This window comes from Zalophus californianus, chromosome 1 (genome assembly GCF_009762305.2).
Source record: "Zalophus californianus isolate mZalCal1 chromosome 1, mZalCal1.pri.v2, whole genome shotgun sequence".
NCBI classification, from domain to species: domain Eukaryota; kingdom Metazoa; phylum Chordata; class Mammalia; order Carnivora; family Otariidae; genus Zalophus; species Zalophus californianus.
The window spans coordinates 65,073,270-65,099,558 of record NC_045595.1 but is presented as its reverse complement, the minus strand read 5'-3'; the positions used below and the strand labels follow the sequence as shown (position 1 = coordinate 65,099,558).

At 36.0% G+C, this 26,289-nt stretch overlaps 1 pseudogene; it reads right to left on the bottom strand.

The window, feature by feature from the left end:
* LOC113916022 overlaps positions 1-19,303 on the bottom strand; it is a 146,356-nt pseudogene extending 127,053 nt beyond the window's left edge.
* Between the last annotated feature and the right edge of the window lie 6,986 nt (positions 19,304-26,289).

The following is a 26,289-nucleotide window of genomic DNA, read 5'->3' as shown; positions in this document are numbered from 1 at the left end:
ATCCTTGCCAAAACTTGCTATTTCTTGTCTTTTTTTATAATAGTCATTCTGACTGGTGTGAGGTAACATCTCAGTGTGGTTTTGATTTGCATTTCTCTGATGATTAGTGATATTGAGCATCCTGTCATGTGTCTTTTAATCATCTGTATTTCTACACTTGAAAAATGTTCAGGTCATCTGCCCATTTTTAAATTGAATTATTATTATTATTATTATTGGTGTTGAGTTGTATGAGTTGTTTATATATTTTGTATATTGTATGTATCATTTGCAAATATATTCTCCCATTTGATGGGTTTCTTTTCATTTTGTTGATTGTTTCCTTCAATTTCTGGTTTGATGTTGTTCCAATAGTTTATTTTTATTTCCCTTGCCTGAGGAGACATATCCAGAAAAATATTGCCAAGACAAAATATTGTTAAGTCAAAGAGATAATAGATCCATGTTTTCTTTTAGGAGTTTTCAGGTCTGACATTTAGGTCTTTAATCCAGTTTAGTTTAATTTTATTTATGGTGTAAAAAAGTGATCTAGTTTCATTGTTTTGCATCTAGCCGCCCCGTTGTCCCAACACCATTTGTTGAAGAGACTTTTACCTATTATATATTCTTGCCTTCTTTGTCATAGATTAATTAATTGACCATATAGTTATGGGTTTATTTCAGGGCTCTCTATTGTCTTCCATAGCTCTATATATCTATTTTTGTGCCAGTACCATACTCTTTAGTTAGTATAATTTTATAGTATAGTTTGAAATCTGGGATTATGATACCTTTTAGCTTTGTTCTTTCTCCAGATTGCTTTGGCTATTTAGGGTCTTTTGTGGTTCCATACAAATTTTAGGGTTTTTGTTCTTGTTCTGTTAAAAGTATTATTGGTGTTTTGATAAGGATTTCATTGAATCTGTACATTGCTTTGTGTAGTATGGACATTTTAATGATATTAATTCTTCCAATTCATGAGTATGGTATATCCTTCCATTTATTTGTGATGTCTTCAGTTTTTTTTTTTTTTTTTTTTTTTTTCATCTGTGTCTTATAGCTTACAGAGCACAGGTCTTTTACCACCTTGGTTAAATTTATTTCTAAATATTTTATTCTTTTCAATTCAACAATCTTTTCAAGATTGTTTTCTTTCTACTAGTTTTCATTATTTGTGCATAGAAATACAACAGATTTCTGCATATTTATTTTGTATCTTAAATCAAAATATATGTATTTTGCAACTTTACTGATTTCATTTATTGGTTCTAAGAGTTTTTTTTTTTTGATGGAGTCTTTAGGGTTTTCTTTATATATGATCACGTCTGCAAATAGTTACGGTTTTACTTTTTCCTTTCCATTTTGGATGCCTTTTATTTCTAGTATGATTGCTGTGGCTAGGATTTTCAGTACCATGTTGAATAAAAGTGGCAAAAGTAGACATCCTTGTTTTGTTTCTGATCTTAGAGGAAAAGCTTTCAGTTTTTCACATTGGGTATGATGTTAGCCATGGATTTGTCTCATATGGCCTTTTATTATGTTGAGGTGTGTTCCCTCTATACCCATTTTGTTATTATCATGTATGGATGTCAAATTTCGTCATGCTTTTTCTCTATCTATTGAGATTATCATATGATTTTTGTTTTTTGTTTTGTTAATGTGATATTTATGGTTGATTGCTTTGTGGATATTGAACTATCCTTGCATCCCTGGAATAAATCCCACTAATCATGGTGATTAGTTTGTTTTAGGATTCAGTTTACTGGGGCACCTTGGGAGGCTCAGTCAGTTGTGCATCTGACTCTTGGTCTCAACTCAGGTCTTTATCTCAAGGTCATGAGTTAAACCCCTGCATTGGCCTCCATGCTGTGTATGGAGCCTACTTAAAAAAATAAATACATACAAATAAAGAAATAGGATTCAGTTTGCTAATATTTTGTTAAGGATTTTTGCACCTATATTCATCAGGGATATTTGTCTGTAATTTCCTTTTTTTGTAGTGTCTTTGCTTGGTTTTGGTATTAGGGTAAGGCTGGCCTCATAGAATTAACTTGGAAGCATTCCTTATTTGCCTATTTTTTGGAATAGTTTGAGAAGAATAGGTTTTAAATCTTTGTGTTTTGTTTGTTTCAGGTTTTAATTTAAATTCTACTTAGTTAACATGTAGTGTAATATTGGCTTTGGAAGTAGAATTTAGTGATTCATCACTTACATATAACACCCAACACTCATCACAACAGGTGCCCTCCTTAATACCCATCTCCCATCCATCTCCCCTCCATCATCCCTCAGTTTGTTCTCTATAGTTAATAGTCTCTTATGGTTTGCTTCCCTCTCTTTTTTTTCTTCCTTCCCCTATGTCCATTTGCTTTGTTTCTTAAATTCCACACATGAGTGAAATCATATGGTATTTGTCTTTCTCTGACTGACTTATTTTGCTTAGAATAATATACTCTAGCTTCGTCCACATTGTTGCACATGGCAAGATTTTGATCTTTTGGATGGCTGAGTATATTCCATTGTGTGTGTGTGTATGTGTGTATGTGTAAATATATATACACACTCACACACCTGAGCCGTGTGTGTGTGTGTGTGTGTGTGTGTGTGTGTGTATACACACCTGAGTCAAAGGCAGATGCTCAACTGACTGAGCCACCCAGGCACCCCTTTGCTTTTCTTTTTCAAGATTACTTTGGCTATTCGGGGTCTTTTGTGGTTCCATACAAATTTTAGGATTATTTGTTCTAGCTCTGTGAAAAATGCTGGTGGTATTTTGATGGGGATTGCATTAAATGTATAGATTGCTTTGGATAGTATAGACATTTTAAAAATATTTTTACTTCCAGTCATGGGCATGGAATGTTTTTCCATTTCTTTGTGTCCTCTTCAATTTCTTTCTTCAGTGTTCTATAATTTTCAGAGTCCAGATCTTTTACCTCTTTGGTTGGGTTTTTCCCTAGCTCTCTTATGGTTTTTCCCATCAATAAATGGGATTGATTCCTTGATTTCTGTTTCTACTGCTTCACTAGTGGTGTATAGACATGCATCAGATTTCTATACGTTGATTTTGTATCCTATGATTGCTGAATTTGTGTATGAGTTCTAGTAATTTTTTGGTGGAGTCTTTCAGGTTTTCTAGATAGAAGATCGTGTTGTTTGAGAATAGTGAAAGTTTGACTTCTTCCTTGCTGATTTGGATGCTTTTATTTCTTTTTGTTGTCTGATTGCTGAGACTAGGATTTCCAGTACTTTGTTAAATAACACTGGTGAGAGTAGACATCCCTGTCTTGTTCCTGACCATAGAGGAAAAACTCATTTTTACCCCATTCAGGATGATATTAGCTGGGGGTCTTTCATATATGGCCTTTATGATGTTGAGGTATGTTCCTTCTATCTCTACTTTGTTGAGGATTTTTATCAAGAATGGAAGCTGTATTTTGTCAAATGTTTTTTTCTGCATCTATTGACAGGATCATATGGTTCCTATCCTTTCTTTTATTAATGTGGTATATCACATTGATTGATTTGCAAATATTGAACCACCCTCACAGCGCATGAATAAATCCCATTTGACTGTGGTGAATAATTCTTTTAACATATGGATTCGATTTGCTAGAATCATGTTGAGAATTTTTGCATCCATGTTCATCAGGGATTTTGGCCTATAATTCTCCTTTTCAGTGGGATCTTTGTCTGGTTTTGGAATCAAGATAGTGCTGGCCTCATAGAATGAATTTGGAAGGTTTCCTTCCATTTCTATGTTTTGGAACAGTTTGGGAAGAATAGGTGTTAACCCTTCTTTAGATGTTTGGTGGAATTTTCCTGGGAAGCCATCTGGCCCTGGACTTTTGTTTGTTGGGACATTTTTGATTAGTGATTGAATTTTTTTGCTGGTGATGGGTTTCTTCCAGATTGCCCAATTTGTTGTCATATAATTTTTATAATATTCTCTTATAATTGTTTGTATTTCTATGGTGTTGGTTGTGATCTCTTCTCTCTCATTCATGATTTTATTTATTTGGGTCTTTTCTCTTTGGTAAGTCTGGCTAGGGGTTTATCAATTTTATTAATTCTTTCAAAGAATCAGCTCCTAGTTTCATTGATCTGTTCTACTGTTTTGTTGTTGTTGTTGTTGTTGTTGTTTTTTGTTTGTTTCTTTGTTTCTATTTTGCTTATTTCTGCTCTAATCTTCATTATTTCCTTTCTTCTGCTGGCTGTAGGCTTCATTTGCTGTTTCTTTTCTAGCTCCTTTAGGTGTCAGGCCTGTATTACTATATATTTTCCTCTTATAACTGCTTTTGCTGCATGCCAAAGGTTTTGGATTGTCATGTTTTCATTTTCATTAGCTTCCATGTATTTTTTTAAATTTCTTCTTTAATTTCCCAGTTAATCCATTCATTCTTTAGTAGGATGTTCTTTAACCTCATATTTGTGGTCTTACCAAATTTTTTCTTGGGGTTGACTTCAAGTTTCATAGCATTGTGGTCTGAAAATATGCATGGTATCATCTCAGTCTTTTTGTATTTGTTGAGGCCTGGTTTGTGATCTAGTATGTGATCTATTCTGGAGAATGTTCCATGTGTACTCAAAAAGAATGTATATTCTGCCTCTTTTGGATGAAATGTTCTGAATATATTTGTTAAGTCCCTCTGGTCCCGTGTGTCATTCAAAGCTATTGTTTCCTTGTTGATTTTCTGCTTAGATGATCTGTCCATTGTTGTAAGTTGGGTGATAAAGTCCCCTACTATTATTGTATTATTATCAACGAGTTTCTTTATCCTATGTATTAATTGATTTATGTATTTGAGTACTCCCAAGTTGGGGGCCTAAATATTTACAATTGTTAGATATTCTTGTTGGGTAGCCCCCTTTATTATATATTATGATATAGTGTCCTTCTTCATCTCTTGTTACAGTCTTTGGTTTAAAATGTAGTTTGTCTGATACAAGTACGGCCATGCTGGCTTTCTTTTGACGTCCATTAGCATGATAAATTGTTCTCTATCCCTCATTTTTAATATGCAAGTGTCTTTAGGTTTAAAATGAATTTTTTGTAGGCAGCATATAGATGGGACCTATTTTTTTAATCCATTCTGAAACACTATGTCTTTTGATTGGAATATTTAGTCCATTTACATTCAGAGTGATTACTGATAGATATGAATTAAGTGCCATTGAATTACCTGTAAAGTTGTTTCTGGAGATTTTTTCTTGTTGCTTTCTAGTCTTTTTCACTTTTGGTCTTTCTTTCCCAAACAGTCCCCTTTAATATTTCTCGCAGGGCTGGCTTGGTGGTCACAAACTCTTTTAGTTTTTGTTTGCCTGGGAAACTCTTTATCTCTCCTATTCTGAATGACACCCTTGCTGGATAAAGTATTCTTGACTGCATATTTTTCCTATTCAGCGTGTTGACTATATCATGCCACTCTCTTCTGGCCTGCAAAGCTTCTGTGGATAGATATGCTGCTAACCTTATTTGTTTTCCCTTGTAAGTTAGGCATTTTCTTTTCCCTTCCTTTATCTCTGTATATTTCATTTTTACTACCATACATCTTAGTGTTGGCCTGGTTTTGTTGATTTTGATGGGATTCTCTGTGCCTCCTGGATTTGGATGTCTGTTTCCTTCCCCAGATTAGGGAAGTTTTCAACTATAATTTGCTCAAATCAACCTTCTGCCCCATTTTTTCTCTCTTCTTCTGGGACTCCAATGATACAAATATTATTATATTTTATGGATCGCTGAGTTCCCTAAGACTACCTTTGTGATCCAGTATTTTCTTTTCCTCTTCTTTTCAGCTTGATTGTTTTCCATAGTTTTATCTTTTATATCACTTATTCATTCTTTTGTTTCTTCCATCCTTGTGGTCCTTACATCCAGTCAGTTTTGCATCTTGGTTATAGCATTTTTTATTTTGGCCTGACTAGTTTTTAAGTCTTCTAACTCTGCAGTTAGGGACTCCCTGAGGGAGAGTCTCACCACACTGGGACTGGTGTTAGTTTGTCCCAGAAGGGTAGTTGCATGAATGCACACCACAGCTTGGAGTTTGGAGTAAAGGGCAGCAAAAAGCTGGTGTCCAGGTTAGCTGCCCTCAGCAGGTGTCTCTGCTTTTATGTTAATGAATGGGGCAGCACAATGATGCCTGCTGGCTCTTTTCTCCCCTGAGAGGCAATGCCGCTCTCCCAAAGCACTCCAAGAAAGGGAACCGTCTCTTCCAGTGCATCCCAGGGGACCCTCAGACCATGCTGTCCACTCCTGGGCCTCTGCCCTCCTTCTCCACAGGAACACCCCTCTGCCTGCTGGGCTCTGCTTCATCATGGTGCAGACCTCTAAAACTTCAGCCTTTGAGCTCCACTGATTATAAAAACTCATGATAATTAGCCTCTCTTGTTTTCCCAGTCAATGGTTTTGGGGAAGTGTTTCTCTTGTGTAATCCCCTGTGCACTGCTCTCTCTCTCTCTCTCTCTCCTTCCCTCTCTCTCCCTTTCTCTCTCTTCCCCTGCTTCTCTCCACATGATCAGGGCTCCCTCTCCTCTACAGAGCTGACTATTCTTTTCTCCCCCAAATCATGTATCCTCAGCTCCCACCTTCCTCGAGGTGGCCTCTTTTCTCTCTCTAGTTATACAGTTTGTTCTGTCACTCCTCAGATTGGTTTTTTGGGTGTTCAGAATAATTTGATGTTTCTCTATCTGTGTTCCAGGGATGAGGCAAGCATTGGGTCCCTCTACTACTCCACCATCTTATTTCCTCCCTGCAAACCAGGTTTTAATTCTTCTTTAAATGTTTGGTAGAATTCATCAGTGAAGTCATCTGGTCCAGAAATTTTGTTTGTTGGGAGTTTTTGATTTCTGATTCATTTTGTTACTAATAATCAGTCTGTTCATATTTTCTATTTCTTCCTGATTCAGTATTGGAAGATTATTTGTTCCTAGGAATTTATCCATTTCTTCCTGGTTGTCCAGTTTGTTGGCGTACAATTTTTTGTAGTAGTCTCTTATAATCCTTTGTATTTCTGTGGTGTCAGTTGTAACTTCTTTTTCATTTCTTATTTTATTTATTTGAGTTCTCTCTTTTTTTCTTGGCTAATCTGGCTAAAGCTTTATAAATTTTGTCTTTTCAAATAACAAGTTGTTAGGTTCATTGATACTTTCTACTTTTTTAAAAAGGTTCTATTTCATTTATTTCTGATCTAATCTTTATTATTTCCTTCCTTCTGCTGGTTTTAGGTTTTGTTTGTTTTTCTTTTTCTAGTTCCTTTAGGTGTAAGTTTATATTGTTGTTTTCTTGTTTCTTGAGGTAGCCCTGTATTGCTATAATCTTCCCTCTCAGAACTGCTTTTTCTGTATCCCAAGAATTTTAAACCACGTGTTTCCATTTTCATTTGTTGTAAGGCATTTTTTGATTTCATCTTTGATTTCTTCATGGACTCAGTGGTTGTTTACTAGCATGTGGCTTTTTTTTCCTGTTTTTTTTTTTTCTAACATGAATGATTTCTAATTTCATAGTGTTGTGATTGGAAAAGATACTTGATATGATTATAATCTTCTTATATTTATTGAGCCTATTTTGTGGCCTAACATGATCGATGCTGGAAAATATCCTATGTGTTCTTGAAAAGAGTGTGTATTCCACTGGTTTTGGATGGCATGTTCTGTGCATATCTCTCTCTCTCTCTTTTTTTTTTTTTTTGTATATCTCTTAAGTCCATCTAGTCTCATGTATTGTTCAAAGCTGCTATCCTCTTGTTGAGTTTCCATCTGGATGATCTATCCATTTATGTAACTGGGGTGTTAATGTTCCCTACTACTATTGTATTATTGTCAATTTCTCCCTTAATATTTGTTTCATGTATTTGCATGTTTCCATGTTGCATGCATAGATATTTATAATTGCTATAGCTTCTTCTTGGATTGATCCTTTTATCATCATGCATGCCTCCTTTTTTTTTTTTGTTTCTTGTTACAGTCTTCGTTTTATAGTCTGTTTTGTCTGATGTAAGTATCACTACCCCAGCTTTTTTGTTTGTTTGTTTCCATTTGCATGAGATATCTTTTTCCATTCCTTTACTTTCAGTCTGTATGTGTCCTTAGGTCTGAAGTGAGTTTCTCATAAGCAACATATAGATAGGTCTTTTTTATATATTCAGTCACGCTGTGTCTTTTGATCAGAATATTTATACCATTTACATTTTGAATAATTATTGATAGGTATGTAGTTATTGCCATTTTGCTCATTGTTTACTGGTTGTTTTTGTAGTTCTTCTCTGTTCCTTTTTCCTTCTCTTACTCTCTTCCTTTGTGATTTGATGACTTTCTTTAGTATTATATTTTATTTTATTTTATTTTAATTGTTTGTATATATTATAGGGTTTTGGTTTGTGGTTACCATGAGGTTCATAACATCCTATGTATATAGAAATCTATATTAATTTGATGGTTGCTTATGTTCAAGTACATTCTGAAAGCACTACATTTTTACTTCCTACTCCATGTTTTATATATGTGACATCATATTTTATATCTTTTTTTGTGAATTCCTTGACTAATTTTGGTAGATGCAATTGATTTTACTACTTTTGTCTTTTAAGCTTTATGCCAGCTTTATAAGTGATTCATTTACTACCTTTATTCTATGTTTGCTTTTACCAGTGAAGTATTTTCTTTTCATAATTTTCTTCTAGTTATGGCCATTTCTTTTCCATTTAAAGAGGTCTCTTTAGCATTTATTGTAAGGCTGGTTTAGTAGTGATGCACTCCTTTAACTTTTGTTTGTCTGGGAAATTATTTATCTCTCTTTCAATGCTGAATGATACAACTTTGCTGGGTTAGAGTACTCTTGGTTGTAGGTTTTTTTTCCTTTCAGAAGTTTGGATATATCATGCCACTTCTCTGGCCTGTAGAGTTTCTGTTGAAAAATCAGCTGATAGCATATGGGGTTTCTCTTGTATGCAATTGTTTGCTTTTCTCTTGCTGCTTTTAAGAATATTTACCTATCTATCTATCTATCTATCTATCTATCTATCTATCTATCTATATCTATCATCTATTTATTTTCTGTTTTAATTCTTATGTATCTTTGTGTGGACCTCCTTGGGTTCATCTTGTTTGGGGTTCTGTGTGGGTCCTGGACATAGATATCTGTTTCCTTCCCCAGGTTACAGAAGTTTTCACCTACTCTTTCTTCACATATTTTTTTTGTCCCTTTCTCTCTTCTAAAAGCCCTATTATGTAAATGTTAGTATACTTGATGTTGTTGCAGAGGTTCTTTAACCTAGCCTCATTTAAAAAAATATTATTTTGTTGTTGTTTAGCTTGCTTGCTTTCACTCCCTTTCTTCCAGATTGCTAAATTGTTTTTCTGCATCCTCTAATCTGCTGTTGATGCACTCTAGTGTATTTTTCATTTCAGTTATTGCATTCTTTAGATCTTAATAGTTCTTTTAATTTTTTCCTATTTCTTTGTTAAAGTTTTCACTGAATTAATCCACTCCTCTCTCAACTGTAGTGAGTATCTTTATGACTATTAACTTGAACTCTTTTATCTAGCATATTGCTTATCTCCATTTAGATTAGGTCTTTTTCTGGGGTTCTGTCTTATTCTTTTGTTTGGCTCATATTCCTCTGTCTCCTCATTTTATCTGACTCTCTGTGTTTGTTTCTATGTATTAGGTGGGTAACCTATGTCTTCTGGTGATGAAAGTAGTGGCCTTGTGTAGAAGAGGCCCTGTGGTGCCCTGTGTACTATGCCCCCTGGTCACCAGAACCTAGTGCTTCAGGGGTGTTGCCTGCATGGGTTGCATGTTCCTTGTGTTCTCTTTGTGTTCTGGCTGGGCTGTGGCTGCTATGGGCACGTTGATGGGCAAGCCTTGCCTCTACTGCAGCTGACTGAGATTGCAGCTGATTGGCTACAGTTGTTTTGGGTGTACTGGGGGGATAGACTTTATCTTGGTTGTCTGCAATGACCAGCCTCAACAGCTGCAGGTATACTGATGGACAGGGCTTGACGCTGGCATTGATGACTGAGAGGCTGGGCTATAACTACTGTGGACATGCTGGTGGGTGGGACTGCTTTCCCCTTTGCCCAGGGTAGGGCTTGCTCTGGGGGGCACAGATCTTGGCCAAAGCTGCCTGCTGTGTGTGGTGGGGGCGGGAGCCACTTTGGAGGGGTGCCTCCTGGGGCAGACAAATTGGGTACAGCAGGGGTTCCAGTACTATCAAGGTAGATGGAAAGTGTCAGAACTGGTTCCCCAAAGTGTTCAGCCAGCTAGGCTGAAGAGGGCAAGAAAAAATGGTACCTAGTAGCAGCTCCATTCCCAGAGAAATCTCCTGCAGATCCCTGTCCCTCTGGCACACTTCCTAAAATTAGTAACTAAATCTCCTTCACATGCACCCCAGGTACTTTTCAAACTGCTACTTCCATGCTGGGCCTCGGACTGAGTGATATAGTGTGCTGGCCCTTTAAGAGTGGAGACTCAGTTTCCTATAGCCCTTCAGTCTCCTGGAGCCAAGACCTTCTGATTTTCAAACCAGATGTTATGGGGGCTTATCTTTTGGTGCAGATCTCCAGGGTCAGGGGTGCCTGATTTGGGACTTGAACTCCCTGCTTCTTAGGGTGTGCCTCCATGCCTGTGGTATACCTCCCCCTTGTAGGTCCCAGTCACCCTGGGGGCTTATTTCCTCACTGTGCCTCTTCCTCTTCTACCTTTCTCAATGTGGCCTTCTCTTTATGTCTTTAGTTATAGAATATATGCTTTGCCAGTCTCAGGTCATATTCAGAGTGAGTTGCATGACATCTAGTTGTTATTTCTTGTATCTGTGTGAGGAGGTGAGCTCAGGATTCTCCTACTCTGCCATCTTCTCTCTCCAGAAGATCAGTTTTTGAGTAAGGACTACATGCATAGCTCTGAAAAACACAAAAGAAAGTCAAAATAAAAATAGCTTTATATATCATTTAGTGATGTCTTACTATATTTCTGGCTCATGTTCTAAATGATTTACATCTCATCTATCAATTTACTCATACAGTGCTCTTTTGAGGAAGGTTCTATTATCCCCATTTTGCAGATGAGGAAACTGAGGCCCAGAGCTGGGATGTAAAAGAGGTGGGGTAAAAACTCTGCCCATTTGGGTCCAGAACTCATGCTTTTAAATGTTATGTAGTTTAGAATTTTAGTCTATATTCCTTTGCCTGGTTTTCAAGAATTTTTATTTTTGAGACAAAGTTTAAAAAAGAAGTTAAAGGATAATTTCGGGGGTATCCAGTGAATCTCCGATCAGAAAAATGTAAGTGAATTATTGGGACTGAAAGAGAAACCATGTAGACTCTGCTGGTAGCTTCACAGAATAGGGGCAGGGGGATTTTGTGAGTGGGCAAAGCAGAAGAAAAGGGAAAAAATGATGAAGACAAGGGAAAAGAAACCATTCTGTCTACTTCCATAGGATGTGTTATTTCTGGGGAGGTCTGGAGAGGTGGACACAAAAGGATGTATGGATCTAAGAAGGAAGGCAAGGCCAGGAACCGGAGTCAAATGGAGAAAGATCACCTCATCCCAAGGGGGAATGGCTGAATCAAACTAGGTCACCTGCTGACTGCCTGATCAAGTGAGACCTTTATTTGCTGGGGCTTGGCTTCTGGGTGCCCAGAGACATTTCCTGAGCAGGATAGTGGCAAGAAAGTTGATTTCAGAGAGGCTGTGGGTTACAATTAACATGCTGTGATTCTGCCATGTGAGAAGTTGGGAGAGGATCACTGGGCCACCAACCCAGTCAAGAACTGAGACTCTAATTCCAGGTGCTGGCATAGCCAGCAAATGGACAGGCTGAGGACTCTGAGCCTGCCTCTGCCAGAGCACAAGCACGGCACTAAGGCTGCAGCTTGGCTTTAGGACTCAGGACTAGGAGTAGGAAACCCAGAACCAAGGCTTAAGGAGAAAAAAAAATTCTGAAACCCTTATTTGGTCAAGCAGGTAATCCAGACCTCTGATCTATGCTAATATCTAGATATCCAAAGGGATCTGAAAATAGAGAATTTGAGGGCAATGTGGGTTAATAACCCAAGAGAGAACTGATATCATGATGCCCCAACTAAAGGTGGGAGAATGGGTGAGAACTGGGCCCAAACCTAAGGGACACAGAGGTAGATTTGGAGACTTGACCAGGACATGGAGCCTGTGGTGAGGAATGATTTTATAAGGAGCCTGAGGCACTTCCATGAGTGGTGAGGAAGATATTAGGGCTGATTTGGGTATCATCGACCAGAGTTTGACAATAATACTAATTAAAAGGTCAAGATATATTGTGGAATTCTCAGTTTTCACACAGAAACACCCACTTGTTTATAAAATATGTACCCATATATGTCTTAGGTTGGGCTCTCAGGTGGAAGATATTGATAAAGGGGTTCATCTACAAGTGGTTATTGGGAGGAACCTTCCAGAAGAAACCAGTAAGAGAGGGAAATATAGGGCAGGAGAAGGAACCAAGCAAGGATGTGGTCTTGGCTAAAGACCAGATTTGGACTGACCTTTGGGGAGTCCAAATTGCACCCCAGACTAGGCTCAATCTGAGATAAAGGAGCCTGATTTTTGTAACCCTATGCCAGTTAATTATTGGCCTCTGGGTGCCCGAGGCAGAAGGAAAAGGGTAGAAGAAAATGCAGTCCCCTGGGAAGGCAGTCCTGCCTGAGAAAGGGACAGCTGGGAGCCACTAACAGTCAACATGCACATGGCCAGCAGTGTATGCTCAGATAAGGTGCCTGGATAGGGTGCCACCCACACCCATTACAGTCTATGAGTAAGTGCATACGTAGATGTGGGAAGGACCCAACCTCTATTTTGTGAAAAGATCTTGGTGGAGATTGTGGCAATGAAAGATAGGCTTGGAAAATAATGATCTGACTCCATGTGGTGGAGCATGGCTGGCCTTGAAGGAGTGACCTTTCCTGTCACATGCTCTCTAGGGCCTCATCCTGGCAGGCCTTGTGGTATCCCCAGTATGTGAAGTATGCAGGCTCCTCCCTCAGATTTGCTCACATCTCTATTATCTCTTTCTATAAGCCCATTTTTCCCCACCCATTTGTCTCTAAGTTCCATCTACTACCAACACTATTTGCTCATCATCATTCAACCTGTTTGCTTCCTTTTATGAACTATTAGATTTATATTCAGCACTTATGATTACCATTCAGTTGCTTTTCCTTACAGGCTAGTTTAACATCCTTGCTGGAGTCTAGGTCACTAGAGTGTAGGGAATAGGTCGACAAGGTCCAACATGGTGCTAGACACCGAGGGAACAGTTAACCAAAGTCTGTAGATGTATTTGTGATAGTCTTTTTGTTCTCAAAGTCTTGATAAGGATTTTCTGCATGTGCTCTGTAAGGTGAAAGAGCAGTAATGTAGCTTTTCATTGGGTAATGGGGTGGAGAAGAGAGGTCAAGGTGCATCCCTATTTGAGAATAACCACACCCACCCTTCCCTATGCAAAGTGGGTCAAAGATTGCTTGATGTGATAGACTATCCAATCAGACCAATAGAAAAAACTTCAGTTTTAGCTAAATTGTAATGCTACATTAGTTCTGAAATCGTACCTGAAACATAATCCAAAGGAAAAATGTCTTAAGTTACTTTAAAATACTATACTTAAACTTCTACTTTCAGCAAATCAAAAAGCAGGAATTGGATTTACCCCTCGTGCCTGAAAAAACTGAAAGTTCAAAGAAAATATACAAAGTCATGTTTTCAGGCACTTTTTGTTGCTGAATGGACATCAGGCAGAGCAAGGCAGTGATTCCTGAGAGTAAAGGAGAATGAAAAGAAAAAGTAGGGGAGCTCTTTGATTGACTTGAGCTTACTGACTGGACAGTTTCCCTGCCACTAAGAAAGGAAGCCCACATGGAACCTAGAAGTCTTCCTGAGTGAGGGGATGTAAAGATCCCTTCATTTATCATCTTCATTTGAAGTCTAATGAGGCCGAAATATTTAGTTTGCAGAACAGAAAGAGAAACACAGAGAAACAGTCACAGAGATTTACCCAGGAACCCTCTTTAGTCCTCAACTGAGTTCTAATCAGTACATGGATGTGAGGCAACTGCCTAAAGTCAGGGAAAGAGCTATCCAAAAGAAGCAGAAGGAAAAATCTGAGGAGCTCACACAGGGTCAGAAGAGTTCATATTCCTACCCAGGAACCTCATAATTCATGGAGTAGAGTACTCAGAAGGCTATTGCCTCAGTAATGCTGAAAAATTAGCCCCAGGATAAAGGCCGCTCTGATCTGACTAACAAAACTTTAAAATAAGTCTTGAAGGACCAAACTGTTTTCAAATAACTGTGTCCCTGAATAAAGATCAAGAATATTTATAGGAATTAAAAAATGTCTAGCACTCAACAAAGTAAAATTTACATTGTCTGACATCAATGAAAAATTACCAAGCATGTCAAGAAGCAGGAAAAAAAAATCATTCATCATGGAGAGAAAATTAATCTATAGAAATAGATGCAGAAATGACACAATTGATTGAAATAGTAGACAAGTATATTAAAGCAATTATTATATTTAATATGTTCAGGAAGGTAGAGAAATTATTGAACTTAGGAAGAGGCAAAGGAAAATATAAAAGAGAACAATGTCAAATTTCCAGTGATAAAAAATACAGTGCCTGTGAGGAAAAATACTCTGAATGGGGAAAACAGCAGATTAGACATTACAGAAGACAATATTAATGAATCAAAGACAGGAATGCAAGTTCCCTGAAATGAAGCAGAAAGAAAAAAAAAAACTGGAAAAAATGAACAGAGCCCAAGTAGTGAGCTGTGGGAACACTTCAAGCAGCCTTATATGCACTTAATTAGAGTCCTGAAGGATGAAGGTGGGAGGAGTAGAAAAACATTACTCAAAAAATATATAATGTAATACTACTCAGTCATAAAAAGAAGGAAATCTTGCCATTGCAACACCATAGATGGATCTAGAGGATATGCTAAGTGAAATAAGTCAGTCAGAGAACGACAAATACCACATGATTTCATTCATATGTGGAATTTAAGAAACAAAACAAATGAACAGAGGAAAAAAAGAGACAGACTCTTATATATAGAGAACAAATTTGTGGTTGCCAGAAAGGAGGTGAGTGGAGGGATGGATGAAATACGTGAAGGGGATTAAGAGTGCTTTTGTGATGAGAATGAATAATGTGTAGAATTGTTGAATCATTATATTGTACACCTGAAACTAATATAATACTGTGTTAATTATACTTGAATAAAAAAGAGAAATAACTGTCATTTTTAAAACAATTTGATAGAAACTATAAACTCACAGAATCTCAAATAACCCAAATACCAACATGAAGAGTCACACTAAGATGCTTCTTAATTTAATTTCTTAAAAGCAGTATTAAAGTGGAAATCTTAAAAAAACAGAGGAGGAAATAACATATTAATACAGAGAAATACAGATAAGAATGAAAGCAGACTCATTAGAAATAAAGCAAGCAAGAAAATGGTGAAGCACTTTAAACTGACAGAGAAAAATGTGAAAGGAAAGGAGGAACACTGGGTGTCATATGAAAACAATGGATCGTGGATCACCACATCAAAAACTAATGATGTATGGTGACTAACATAACACAATAAAATTAAAAAAAGTAAAATAAAAAAAATTCTTTGTTTCAAGTTTTTATTGAAATTCTACTTAGTTAATATGTAGTATAATACTGGTTTCAGGGGTTGAATTTATTGATTCATCATTTACATATAACAACCAGCCAAATGAAAATATCTTTCAAAAATAAAGGTGAGCCAGACTTTTTCAGACATAGAAATCTGAATTTATCATCTATAGATCTGCACTACATGAAATGTTAAAGGAAGTCCGTTAGACAAAAGGAAAAGGAAAAAAACTACCAAATGGAAGTCTGACTCCACATAAGGGAATGAAGAGCACCAGAATGGAAACAATGTATGTAAATATAGAGATAAAAAAGATCTTTCTCATTTTTGAATCACTAGAAAAGATAATTGACTGTTAAAAGCAACAATAATAACAATGTAATGTGGGGGTTAGTACCATAAGCAGAAGTAAAATATATCCCAAAAGTAGGGCAAAGGCCAGGAGGAGAGAACTAGAAGTAAACTGTCTTATGGTTATTGTACCATATGTGAAATGGTATAATCTTATTTGAAGATAGAAGGTGATAGGTTGAAGGTGTGAAGTATAAACCTACAGAAATACCTTAAAAAAGAAATATAGCAGGGGCTCCTGGATGGCTCAGTCGGTTAAGCGGCTCCCTTCGGCTCAGGTCATGATCCCAGGGTCCTGGGATCGAGCCCCACATCAGGCTCCCTGCTCAGTGGGAAGCCTGCTTCTCCCTTTCCCACTCTCCCTGCTTGTGTTCCCTCTCTCGCTGTATCTCTCTTTGTCAAATAAATTAAAAAAAAAAAGAAATAGCAAATAAGCCAATAAAAGAGATAAATCAAGAAATAAAAACAATGAGTACAAAAGAAGAGAAAGAGGAACAAAAAACAGATGGGGCAAATAGGAAACAAATAATGGTGGATTTAAATACAAATAAATATCAGAAATAACACTAAGTATAAATGGGCTGTACACCACAATTGAAAGTTAAAAATTGTCAGAGTGGATAAAATAGCAAGCCCCTACCATATGATGCTAATAAGAAATTTACTTTAAATATAATGAGAAAAATACGTTAAAATTAAAACATTGGAAAAATATAGTCAATGCTGATAGTAATCAAAGGAAGATGGAATGGCTATATTTAAATGATACAAAGTATATTTTTGAACAAAATATATTGCCATGGAAAAAAGAATCATAATGATTTCAAGAGAATATACTAACCCTAAACTTTTATGTACCTAATAAAAAACTACAAAATACATTAAGCAAAAACTGATATAAGCGAAAGGAGAAATATACACATTGACAATTGTTTTCAGAGATTTTTAACTCATTTTCTCAGAAATTGTTAGCACAAGTAGATTGAAAATCAGTAAGTATATGGAAGATAAGAACAACATGGTCAACCCACTGGACCTAATTCACACTTATAAATACTCCATCAAATAAGAGAAGTACCCAAAGTTTTGAAGTCCACATGGACTATTTACTAAGACAACCACATTTTGGGTTATGAGACAAGTTTCATGAATTTAAAAAGATTCAAAGCAAACAAAGAGAGTTAAGTTAGCAGTAGCAGAAAGGTCTCTAGGAAGTCCCTAATATCTAGAAGCTTATAAAAGATATTTCTATATCCACTCATTGACATGGATGGAACTGGAGGGCATTATGCCAAGTGAAATAAGTCAATCAGAGAAAGACAATTATATGGTTTCACTCATATGTGGAACATGAGGAATAGTACAGAGGACAATAGGGGAAGGGAGGGAAAACTGAAGGGGAAGAAATAAGAGAGGGAGACAAACCATATGAGACTCTTGACTCCGGGAAAAAAACTAAGGGTTGCAGAAAGGGAGGTGGGTGGGGTGGTGGGGTAACTTGATGATAGGCATTAAGGAGGGCACGTGATGTGACGAGCACTGGGTGTTATAGGCAACTAATGAATCATTGGACACTACATTAAAAACTTATGATGTACTATACGGTAGCTAATTGAATTTAAATTAAATAATAAAAATAAAATTACTCTTGAATAATAAAAAAAGATATTTCTAAATTAACTATGGGTCAAACAAACTCAAGAGGGAGATTAAAAATCATTTTGTACTGCATGAAAGTGGAAACAACATATCAAAATGTGTGGTATGTAGCTAGAGCAGTATTTGGAGAGAGATTTATAGCATTAAGTGTTAAGATTAGAAAAGAGGTCTCGACTCAGCCACCCCAGCTTTCAGCTTAAGAAATCAGGAAAAGAAGAGCAAATTAGATGCAAAAGGAAGGAAAGGATGGAAAAAATGGAAGGAACAAAATGAAAACAATAATGGAAAACAATGAAATATAAAAAAGAAAAACAATAGTGAGAATCAATGAAACCAAAAATCTAGAGTTTTGAGATCATTAAAATTGATAAACTTGTATTCAGACTGATCAAGGAAAAAATGTACATAAATTATCAATGTCAAGAATGAAAGAGGTGACATCACAACAGATTGTATGTATAAATATTGAAGGAATAATGGGCAAACATTATGAACAAAGTTTATGGCATTAAATTTGGCAATGTAAATGAAATCGACAGATTCCTTGAAAGACACAGATGGCCAAAACTCTTTCAAGTGGAATAGGTAACTTCAGTACCTCTATATCTATTAGGGAAATTGAACTCCAGACCCACATGGCTTCACTGGTGAATTCTACCAAACACTGAATAAAGGGAATAATAATAATTCAAAAATCTTTTATAAAATTTAAGAGGAAAGACTACTTTGCAACTCATTCCACAAGGCCAGCATTTTCCTGATAACAAAGTCAGGCAAATATGTTACATGGAGAGAAAGCTAAATACTAATATTTCTCATTAACATATAGTACAAATTCTTAACAAAACTTTATTAAATTAAACAATATATAAAAAGGAAAAATGTATCCTAAGTGGGGTTTCTCCCAGGAATGCAAGGCTAATAATCAAACATTTTAAAACCAATCAATATAAGTCACTACATCAAGAGACTGAAAAAAACCAAACATATGGTCATCTCAATAGAGAAAAAGCATTTGGCAAAATCCATAATCCATTCTGGATAAAAACTCTCATCAAGCCAAGAGGAGAAGAAAATGTCCTTAACTTGATAAAGGGCATCTACAAAATGCCTATAGCTACCATCATATATAATGTTGGGAGACTTAATGCTTTCCTTCCAGGATAAAGAACAAAGCAGAAATGTCTTCTTTCATCACTTTTATTCAACACTGTATTGGAGATTGTAGCATGTGGAATGTGCGATAAGAATTAAATGAAATGCATCCAGATTGGAAAGGGAGAAGTAAAATTATTTTTATTTGGAGACAACATGATTGTATAGGAAGGCCCACCGTATCTACTAAAGAGCTACCAGAACAAATAAATAAGGTTAGTAAGTTTGCAGGAAATAAGATAATTATACAAAAGTTAACTGTATTTCCTTATCCTAGCAGCAAATGATCTGAAAGTGAAATTTAAAAATGCCATTTACCATTGCATCAAAAACTTGAAATTGTTAGGGATGGTCCTGCAGTTACAACCCTGTGTCTAAATTAAGCACCCTGGACAGTGACTTATTTTCAGCTGTCTTCTTTGCAATCCAGAGGACTCACATTGCTGCCCTGACAGTTCCACCAATATTGCATTCATCCACATCACTAAAGCCTTCCATGTTGACAAATATATTTCCCAATTTTTAAAAAAATACAATTTTTCTTAATCTCTGTATTGTCTCTTTCTCCTGGTTCTTTTAATACTGCCAGAAAAAATTTTTTTAATAAATTTCCTGGATTACATTGTAGAATGATCTTCATGATTATGCTGCTTCCTGTTACCTTCATTCAATGAGCATTTACAGATTTGACCATTGAATTATATGTATTGCATTAAAAATGAACTCATTGTAGGGAGGATACAGCAAGAATTCATATTCTAGGGGAAATATATGAGTTCTGCATGAAAATGTGGTAGGGCAATGTAGAGTAGGGATGGCATTCCATCAAGTGGGAAGAGAATGAACAAAATATGAAGACATAAGGTAGCTATGTGGGTAAAATATTTGGCCTTTGGTTTTTGAGGAATTTGGCAATGAATTCATAGACTAATGCTCTTCCTGCCATGATGCTAGATGTCAAATGTTTGAATGACTCAGACACCATCTTGAGTTCATATTTAATGATCTCCTATAGCCAAATCCTGAACCTCACAATCACTGAAGTCTGTTTCTTTGCTTCTAAATCATAAATTTAGGTTTTCCAGTTTCTGATCACAATTTCCAGTCATCTTAGCCCATTCACTGAATTTCCCCCTTGTCCTCTACCCTTTGACCTCACCTAATCTTCTCTGGCCCCCCTAACTTGTACTTCACATCTCCTGTTTTTATTTTCTTATCTATCCATCCTGAAACCCTCAAGCCATGGCCTCAATCTTCTTCTGACAATATTTTCAGTTCTCTCACCGCTCTGACCTTTTTGTTCATCTCTACATATGTGCTCAGGCTTTTCAGTGTCTCAGAACTGATCTGACTTCTGGAGAAGTAAACACCAAGAAGTATATACCAAGTAAACTCATACACATACACAGGATGTGCATCTATAAACTAGCAGGCCACCTTATTCTGTGTGTGTATGAGTATGTGTAGTGCATGTGTGTGATCCATGTGCAGTGTTGGGGCTACTCATGTTCTCAATCCAAGGTCTCTTTTCTTCTGGTGTGGAGATATCTCGAAAAACAGTTTTGCTATTGGAAGATTGTTGGGTAAGTATGGTGTGTGGGCAAGATTTATGGTCTCTGGGACTGAAGTACTTTATACTAAGTAGACATTTTGTATCATTTCTCCAGGGCACCCACTTGCCTTAGAGAGGGCTTGATGGTCAATGACAATATTTGTCCCCCTAACTTCCTGTTTTCTCCACTATTTCTTAGCCTAGCCAGTTGCTTCCTCTTGGGCCATTCATGTTTAGATGTATTTCTACTTCATTCAGGATGATGTCAAGTCTTGCAGGCCTTGGAATCATTTTATCTCTTTAAGGTAACTTTCCATATTTCTGCTTTGATCCATTATATGCTGATTTTTTTTATTTTGGTGTTTATTTCTAAACTCTCAGTATTCTTCATATGGCTGCTCTCATGTACTGACTGTTGCATATAAATGTAAGCCTTTACACACACATGCACACACACAAAATATTCACCAATAATTACACAAATAAATACGTTCAGTCCAAAAAGATGAGGGGTATCACCAACTACATATTTTATGGCAGCACAGACACAGATGTCACCAACTTAGTTAAATGACACCACGAGTCACAAGAAACTAGTGGTACTAAAGGAAATAGGGGATATTTCATACTTTTTGACAAGCTATGATTGCAGCTCATGCTCAAATGCAGGATAATGACAGTAATGTACACCAACTGGAGGTAATGGATGCTCTCCTTTTCCCTCATGATCTCTGAGCTGTTTTATGTACAGCTGTCACTATCCATCATGCAGCAAATTAGAAGCAAAAGTCTGTTGCAAATGAACATCTAAAGAATGTAAATAAAACTGGGGACAGGGACCGCTATCCCTTAGAATATTTAATGTAAAAATATCAGATACTTCCTGGATTCCTGGTTCATAAAAAGTTTTAAGGATCAATTTAAACCCACATCTGCTGAGAACCAAGTAAGTGAAAAGTGCTATAGTGGATATTGAAGGGGAGGTTCAGATAAGTATGACTTGGTCACTGACAAAAAATGCTGATTAGAGCATTAGAAAAAATGCTATATAGCATTGTAGAAAAAAATCCATATTAGGATTAGAAATAACATTAGAAAAAATATCATTAGAAATAACATTAGAGTAAGTAACATTAGAAGAAAAATCCATATTATAAATATAACATGCACATGTAATTTATATTCCTAGGAGAAGTAGATCTATGTTTGTAGATTGGGCTCTAGTCATTTTTCTCAGGATCAGGTCTCCAGAACCTCTATATAATTAACAAGAGAAGAGAACCTTAAGTCATCTCTCTATGGGCTACATAGATGTGATCTCAGTTTAAGCTTTTTGGTGAATTTGTACTATGTGAGCTAATCTTCAATTACATAAGCTCTAAAATAGAGCCTTTAGGCAGCATGAGAAGTGATGAGCTCTGTCCTTCCCAAAGAAGCTATGAGACCATTGATAATGTGCATTCTACAACTACTTAGAAAGGAATATAGATTGTTTTCCTTCAAGCTCATAGCCCTGATTTAAGAGCAGTTTGAAAGTTGAAGGGTTGAATCAGTCTTGTGAGAATAATAACAAAGGACTGTCAAAGAGAATATATTCTTCAAGTACCCTTAAGCTTAGGACATTTGAATCCCTGACAGAAATGGTCATATGAATTAAAGCACTGGTCTGTTTCCTATAGTATGAAATAAATCTCTCTCTGTCTCTCTGTTAGTCTGTATCTATCTATTGTCTACCTACCTACCTATGTACCTACCTACGAACCTACGTACCTACCTACCTACATATCAACCATCTAGAAAGGGATGTTTCTGCATTGCTATAGAGGATAGAGTTTACTGTGATTCATTTCTTCTCTCCAGAAAATTTAATCTTAACTTTTATTCATTTCCTATTAAAATCATCCTGAGAATGTTGCTGAGAAACATGACAGTCTTACATTCTTTCCTTTTATTCTACTCATTTACTCATTCATGTTTGATCATTCAGGCTCAGGGGATAATGATCCAAAGACATAGTCTTTGCTCATTAGTAGATCTTAGAGTAGTGAGCTAGATGGATAAATGAATAAATGATACAGGTGCAATTATGCAGGTACTATGATGGGATGAGACCTGGGAGTTTATGCAGGGTTACATGACATAAATGTCATGGATCATTTAGGAAACAGCTAGCATTTTAGAACTTTTGAAATATTATGGTCCAATTGGGAACCATTAAGAGATGATGCTTCAGAGGAAAACTAGGGATCAAATGTTGGTTTGTCTTTTGTGATCTGATAAAATGAACAGAATCCACTCTGAGGGAAATAGGGTTGGCATAATCAGAGCTGCAGTTAGAATGATCCATCTAGTGGTGGGAAGTTGAACTGATTGGAGAGTAAGGAAAGGGACACAGAGAGGCTGGTCAGGAAGCCATTAGCATATTCTGCAGGAAAGATGGAGGCCTGAATGCAGGCAGTGACCCTGGGGATGGAAAGGAAATAACCACCCTGAAAGATTTGAAGAGCTGAAGTCAATAGCATGAAGTGACAGATGAAATGGGAGGAAGGGGGATTCATGGTGCTTTGACTAACAACTGACCGCTTACTGGTTTAGTAGCAGAAATGGTGTTTTTTGTTGTTATTGTTGTTGCTTTGATCAACTACATGAGCCCTTATTACATTTAATTGGTACTCAAAGTTTATGAAAAATGGGAAAATATTTGTGATGTACATGTCACCTATGTACTTATATAGTCCTTAAAAAGAAATCTTTTCAAGGCCGTTGATGCTATTATTACCCACCAGTTTTTCTGGTGAGAAAGGTGAAGCTTAAGACAGTAAATATCCTTCTTAAGGTCACATAGAGCTCATAATGATATACACATTGCAAGCCATCCATTCCATTACTACACGAAGAACCTTCAAATAACAACGAACCAACAATACTAATAAGAGACCAAACACTGAGCAAAAGATGCGAGCAGTTTGCAAAAGAAAATAAATGACAAATTAACATGAAAAAAGCTTGAACTTCACAATTTAAAGTAGTACAAGTTCAAAATATTTTAGTAATGTAGTTCTCACAAAAGTGCAAATTCAAAGAAAAGGGTGTATGCCTCCTTTTTTTGGTTTATCAGGTGGGCAGGTAGTTTTTTTTTAAATAAAGTGATATATGTAACTTTAAAAAGAATGGAGATGTTTATATATATATTTATGAAAAATTCTCTTTTAACATCAATTTTTGAAGTATAACAAATACATTGAGCAGTATATGTATCATAGGTACATTGCTTAATGTATTTTCATAAAGGGAACCCATTGTTCTAGCTACCACTCACATATGAAAGAAAATGTTGGCGGCATTCCACAAGATACCCACCTCCCCACCATCTTCCTACCCAAGGTAACCTCTGTATTTAACATCATAAATGCCTGTTTGTGGATTTTGCATAAATGTAATCATATTGTCTTGGATGCATATTTGCATTCAACATTATATTTATGAGATTTATCCATGCTGTTGCATGTAGCAGTATTTTGTTTCACTGTCATTGCTATATAGTATGTGTTTGTAGGACTATGTCATAATTGACTTATCATTCTACTGTTGATAACATTTAAGATGCTGGAGGCTATTTTGAATAGCATTCTAGTATATGTGTTTGGTGAAAAATGTTGATTATAAACAGGAATTGAATTCAGGATCTTGGGATAGCTGTGTCTTCAGTGTTTAGTAGATATTGACAATTTTCCAATGTGATTGTGCCAATTACAATCCTACCTGTCATGAATGGTACACCATAGTATTGTCAATCCTTGGAATTTTAGATATAAATCTAATGCGTATAGAGTGGTATAAGTTTTGATTTGCATTTTCTTGTGACTAATGAAATTGAACACCATTTCATATGCTTCTTAGTATTTTGGATACCCTCTTGTAAATGTGTTCAAATCTTTTACCTAGTTTGGATTGTGGGCCTTTTATCTTACTGATTTGTAGCGTATCTGTGAGGCCTTTTTTTGGATACGTCTAGTCCAGATATCTTCTCCCAGTCTTTGGGTTGCCTTTTCCATCTCTTTTTGGAATAGTTTACTAAACAAACCTTCTTAATTTTAATGTAATCTAATTTTTTCAATTTTTTCCTTTTTGGTAAGTGCTTCTTGTTTCCTGTTCAGGAAAACTTCGTTTATCCCAAAGTCATGTATACATTCTCAAAATCTTCCTTTAAAATCATTATTAGTTTACCTTTCATATACAGATCTCTCTGGTATTAATTTTTGTGTATGTTGGGAGTTAGCTATCAAAATTTATTTTTTCATATGGATATGTAATTAGCACCATTTTTAAAGAAAAGATTACTTTTCCTTCATTGTTCCAAAGTACCTTTTTTTACTAAAATCAAATGTTCATAAATTTGTCTGCTTCTAGAATATTCTGGTCCATTGGTGTTCTTGTCTATCTTTGTACTGATGCTACAATATCTTAGTTACTGTATCTTTGTAGCAAATCCTGTTGTACGATAGTGCAAGTCCTCTAACTTACTCTTAGATCTTCATCTTTAAGATTGTCATAGATACTTTTGGTATTTTGCGTTTTCATATAATTATTAGAATCAGCCTGCCAACTAAAATAACCTGCTGAGATTTTGACTGGGACTTCCTAGAAACTCTAGATCAATTTGAGGATAATTTACATTTTTGCAACATGAGTCTTTATATTCATGAAATTTTATATCCCTCTCTTTATTTAGGTGTTCTTTAATCCCTCTCAGAAATGCTTGGTGGTTTTCAGTGTAATGATATTATATATCTGTTATATTGATGTCTAGGTATCTGATGTATTTTGAATTATACTGAATTATATCACTTATTGAATTTCATTTTCTAGTTTTTTGTTTGTATATAAAATTGATTTGGTACATTGCTCTTCTATCCAATGATTTTGCTAAATTCACTTGCTAATTCAAATAGGTTGTAGATTTCTTTGGATTCTCTGAGTTTTGTCTTTTGCTTTACAGTTTTTTTTTTTTTTTTTTTGGTTTCTCTGAGGACATTTGGGAGTTTTGAAAATGAGTTTGCCATCCCTGCTGCTAATAGCTCCTGCCTTTTACTTTTAACATTGTTCCTTTGCTTTGTCATCTCTATTTTGAATCCTTGAGTTTCCTCTTTGAGATCTCATTGTATAGAGGCCATGTTTTTTAAAAAATTTAAATAATTTTATGATATGATTACCATCAAGTTTCATAGTGTGCTGTTCTTTATATAAGTAGTTAACTTGCCTTGAGCTCAGAGAAAGGCTTCCTGGCTTTCATATGGTAAGCCCACATACCACAGGTGTTTTGAATAGTTATATGGTGTTTATTTTTCTGAAGCACTTGTAGAGCTGTTTGACACACACTTTTTCTTCCTTCTCACTCCCTTCTCTCCTTCCTTCCTTACAACTCAACACCTGGCATATGTCTGCATATTCCTAGTTCATCTTTCTGCCTTGTCAGTCTGCAGTAGCAGATAGGATCCTTCCCTCTGGGGAGGTTTGGGGAATAAACCAAATCTTTGCCAGATATAGTCAATGCATCCTCATCTCAGCTTTTGTTTTCCCAGATCCGATATTTATGGCCTTATAAAGTTGTTATTCATGAAAATGTTTAGAGGTGTGGTTGAATTTTAGCTTATCAAAGACCTTATTTTGTTTTTTGTCTTTTATTTTACTGTTTCATTGATTTCAGGGAAGACAGGAAGACAGGCATCTTTACTGTTTCTAAATATAAGTTGATTACTTAATTTTATATTAAATATTATACAGAAATTTCATCCTTTATGCATAGTTCAAAAGTCATTAAGACTTGAAATGATTTTGAAGATGGGAAGGGATAAAAATAGCACTTTGTAGGTTGGAGGCTTAAAATTACAAAATTTACTTGAATTATCTGGAATTATATTAAATATGTTGT